Below are 5,173 nucleotides of genomic sequence, written 5' to 3'. Positions count from 1 at the left end.
ACATTCCTACTGGGATCCAGAATTCTAACCACTTCCTTAAGCACTAGATTATATGCCTTTAATCTTCCTGATGCAATTATTTATTTTTAAATCATTTTGACATTTTGATTCAGTTCACCATACAAACAACAGGACAACATGACTCAGCTTTCTAGAAGTATATACAAGTCTATGTGAGGACATATTTATTTATTCATCTTGGGTAATAGAGCAGAAGTGGTGGCTTACCTTGTAAATCTATTTTATTTAACAACAGCCAGACTATTTCACAACATAGCCATACAGTTTTATATTCCCACCAACTGTGAATGAAAATTCCAGTGGCTTTCTGTTATTATCAGAGATTTTTGCTTGACAGGCTTTTAAATTTGTGTCAATCTAGTGAATACACCTGTTTTTATACCACTTTCTTGGCAACATTCAGGTGGGAAAGGGTGCGGTTGGAGAAAAAAAAATGGTTGGATGGAGTTAGGACTTTTGCTTTGGAAACCATTCCCATCCCAGTGTGTCTGCCAGGCTAACTGGCTGTTAGAGGCTCACTCGGTTTGCTTCATGATTTTATGCCAGCAGAAGGCCTCCCTCCTTCCAGCATTCAACTTTTAGGTGTGCAAATGGCTCTGTGGGTTCATCTGTTAAGTGCTTGCTCTGTGGAGTTCAATCTACATGTCTTTTTTGTGTTCTTTTCAGTATCCCAAGGAAATGCATAAACATTCTTGAGTGTTATTCTTGCCAATTGGCTCTATCTACAACCTCCAGAACTCGTGAATAGCAGTGATGTGAAAGTAGGCATCCTTGATTGGTTCCAGAACTTCTGGATTTGTTGCCAGCATCTTCCCATTCAGTATGGTAGTGGCTTTGGATTTTTCTATTTTGTCTTTTGTGGAGAAAGTGTTCTTCTCATACTTAGTTTACATGAAGTTATAATAATGAAAGGATGTTGTATTTTGTAATATGCTTTGTCTGCATCGGATGAGATAATCACATGCTGTTTATTCTTCCATTTGTCAATACTATGTATCACATTGATTAATTTGCTATGTTGAACCATCCCTTGGTCCAGATGAATGACCTTTCTGATTTGATGTTGGATTTTATTTATTATTTATTTTTAAAGGTTTATTTCATTTTTATTGGAAATTCAGATATATAAAGAGGAGGAGAGACAGAGAGAAAGATCTTCTGTCTATTGATTAACTCCCCATGCAGCCCCAATGGCTGGAGCTGAGCCGATCCGAAGCCAGGAGCCCGGAGCCTATTCCAAGTCCCCCATGTGTGTACAGGGTCTCAAGCATTTGGACCATCTTCCACTGGTTTCCCAGGCAACAATCAGGGAGCTGGATGGGAAGTGGGTCTGCAGGATTAGAACCAGCGCCCATATGGGATCCTGATGTGTGCAAGAGGAGGAGTTTATCCTCTAGGCTACTGTGTAGGCCTGTGATGTTATTAGCTATTTGATTAGCTATTTTGTTGAGGATCTTTGTCCTTTGTATCTGTGTTCAGAAGACATACTGGTGTGTAGTTCCTTTTCTCCCTCTTTCTAGCTCTGTCTTTTTTGGTTTGGTTTTGGATGCTGACCTAGGAGGATATCCTCCCTTTAACTTTTAGTAGAACTCTTTATTTATTTATTTAATAATACAGTTCCATAAGCTCTGGGATTTCCTTTCCCCTTTCATCAAATCCCTTCCCCTCACTGATTTTCCCTATATTGGTTTAGTGTAGTTGTTCAAAAAGTCCTAAGTCCAACATTCTCCTATTTAAGTTTATTCTAACATTGTAGTAATGGATAATGTCAGATAGTCCAACATCCTATTGTCAACATGCATTTTTTTAAAAGATTTTTTTGCTAAAATTTTATTTTGAAATTTTACCGCACAATTTCATAGAGACTGGAATCTGCCCCTCAATATCTCACTTCCCGACTGATTTTCCTCATGTTACTACAATAGTGTAGTCCTTCACAAAGAGTCTTGATTGCATCAGTCTCTTATTTAAGTGTTCCCTGACATTGCTGGTACAGACAATGTCAGACAGTCCAGCATCCCATTGTCTACACATTTCCAACAGTTTCATTGGGAGTCCATCTTTGATTTGGAAGCAGGGATGCATATTGCATTATATCCCCACATCTGGATACGGTAGTCTCTATTACTCTATCACTCTACATTCCCTTAAATAAGAAACCACGAAATAAGATCAACAACTGATATGAATTAGAACAACAACAAAATTACAGCACCTTGGAGTGGGAAAAAAAAATGTGCCACTGAATAACTAATGCATGGATGACAAAAGGAAAATAGAAAAGTCTCTTCACTAAAATGATGCCACTCCCCATACTGATCTCCACAGCAGCTGTACTAGCCTACACTCTCACCAGTAGTGAAGGAGAGTACCTTTTTCCCCACATCCACACCAGCAGGTGTTGTTAGTTGAGTTCTGAATGTAGGCCTGTCTCACTGGAGCTAGGTGGCACCTCAACATGGCTTTAATTTGTTATCTCACTCATGGTTAGGGAGCCTGAGCATCTCTTCCTATGTCTGTTAGCCATTTGAATCTATTGTTTTGAAAAATGTCTGTTCATTTCCTTTGTCCATTTTCTTAAAAAAGACTTATTTATTTTTACTGGAAAGGTGGTGTACAGAGGAGGAGAGACAGAGAGGAAGATCTTCTGTCCAATGATTCATTCCCCAAGTGGCCACAACGTTTGGAGCTAAGCCAATCTGAAGCCAGGAGCCAGGAACTCTTCCCGGTGTCCCACGTGGGTGCAGGGTCCCAAGGATTTGGGCTGTCCCCCATTGCTTTCCCAGGCAACAAGCAGGGAGCTGGATGGGATGCAGGGCTTCCGGGATTAGAACCCGTGTCCATATGGGATCCTGGCACATGCGAGGCCAGGACTTTAACTGCTATGCTATTACGCCGGGCCCATCCTTTGTCCATTTTTAACAGGTTTTTTGTTTAGAAGCTCTTTGTAAAACCTGGATATTAGTCCCCTATCAATTGTGTAGTGTGCAAAAATTTTCTCCCATTCTGTTAGTTGCTGCTTCACTTTTTTGTTTCCTTTGGTGTACAGAAGCTTTTTAGTTTGACAGAGTATGATCTGTTCATTTTGGCTTTGACTCCCTGTGCTTTTGGCATCTTTTCTATATATAAAAAAAAGTATGTATTTTATTGTAAAGTCAGATATACAGAGAGTAGAAGAGACAGAGAAAAAGATCTTCCATCCATTGATTCACTCCTCAAGCGGCCACAATGTTTGGAGGTGAACCAATATGAAGCCAGGAGCAAGGAGCCTCTTCTGGGACTTCCACGCGGGTAGGATCTCAAGGCTTTGGGCTGTCCTCCACTGTGTTCCCAGGCACAAGCAGGGAGCTGGATGGGAAGCAGGACTGTTGGAATTGGAACCAGCGCCCATATGGGATCTAGGTGCATGCAACACAAGGACTTCAGCCTCTAGGCTGCCATGCCAGATCTTTGGTGTCTTTTCTAAGAATTCTTTCCATTTTCTTGTTTCTCAGAAAGTGCTTCCTATATTTTGCTTAAATCGCTTGATGGTTTCTGAGTGCAGATTTCTGTCCTTGATCCATTTAGAGCTGATTTTTGTACAGTGTGACAGTGTGGGTCTTGCTTCTTTATTCTGCAAGCTGCCTCCAGTTGTCCCAACAGCATTTGTTGAAGAGACTGGGCTTTTCCCCAGGATTCTTTTCAGTTTTTTTTTTAAATTATAATTATGCATTTCATCAGTCTCTAAATGTTCACATTCTAATATTGACATGTTTCTTTTAAGGAGTTATGTTGTCTTTTTCTTTCTTGTATTTCCTACATTTGTTTTTAGGCATTTCTTGAAAGAGTTGCTTTTCTCGTTTTGTGGTTTTTAAAAATTATTTAATTGATATAAACAGAACAAGTGCTGCAGATTTCACAGCACAGAAGTGTCAGGATACTTTCTCCATGACCTCCCTCCCTGTGTTCCCATCCTCCCTGTTCTCCATCCTCCCTGTGCTCCCTCCCTGTGTCTCCATCCTCCCTGTCCCATCCTCCCCTGTGTTCTCCATCCTCCCTGTGCTCTCCATCCTCCCTGTGTTCTCCATCCTCCCTGTGTTCTCCATCCTCCCTGTGTTCTCCATCCTCCCTGTGTTCTCCATCCTCCCTGTGTTCTCCATCCTCCCTGTGTTCTCCATCCTCCCTGTGTTCTCCATCCTCCCTGTGTTCTCCATCCTCCCTGTGTTCCCCGTCCTCCCTCCCTGTGTTCTCCATCCTCCCTCCCTGTGTTCTCCATCCTCCCTGTGTTCTCCGTCCTCCATCCCTGTGTTCTCCATCCTCCCTCCCTGTGTTCTCCGTCCTCCCTCCTTGTGTTCTCTGTTCTCCCTCACTGTGTTCTTCATCCTTGCTCTGTCTTATTGCTTTCCTATATTTTTATAATGGTATACTTTGAGTTCACTTCTCAGAGGTTTAATACTCTCAACAACTTGAAAACAGAAAACAAAACCAAGACAAAAACTTAATGTTCTTAAGGTGTATAGATAAAGGCTGTAAGCAGGAATTTTTAATGGTCATCTTACTTCTCCATTTTGAAAAAGATTTATTTGCTTTTGTTGGGCAAAGCAGATTTACAGAGAGAGAGGGAGAGACAGAGAGATCTTCCATCTGCTGTAGTCTCAGTGGTTGAAGCTGAGCCATTCTGAAGCCAGGATCCAGGAAATTCCTCTGGCTCTCCCATAAGGGTGCAGGGTCCTAAGGCCTTGGGCCATCTTCCACTGTCTTCCTGGGTCACAAACAGGGAGCTGGATGGGAAATGGAGCAGCGTGGACACAAACCAACAACTTATATGGGATCCTGCTGCTTGCAAGGCAGATTCTTAACCAATTTAGTCACTGTGCTGGGCCCCTCACTTTTATATTTTTGTACTTTTTATTAGTTACCACTTATCATAGAGAATTTGTCTTTTTCAAACTGGCTTATTTCACTAAGCATAGTGGTTCCCAATTGCATCATTTTGTTTCGAAAGACAGGAGTTCATTCTTTTAGCTGAGCAAAATTCAATCATGTAAATACACCACATTCTTTTAATGTGGTCTTCCATTGATGGACATCTGAATTAATTCTGTCTTTTAACTGTGGTCAGTTGAGCTTTGTGAACATGAACGTATGAAAAACTGTTGTATGCTGATTGCAT

Source organism: Ochotona curzoniae, unplaced genomic scaffold (assembly GCF_017591425.1).
Source record: "Ochotona curzoniae isolate NIBS_2020 unplaced genomic scaffold, NIBS_Ocur_1.0 contig_149, whole genome shotgun sequence".
NCBI classification, from domain to species: Eukaryota; Metazoa; Chordata; class Mammalia; order Lagomorpha; family Ochotonidae; genus Ochotona; species Ochotona curzoniae.
The sequence above is the reverse complement of the archived record's forward strand: the minus strand, read 5'-3'. Positions refer to the sequence as shown.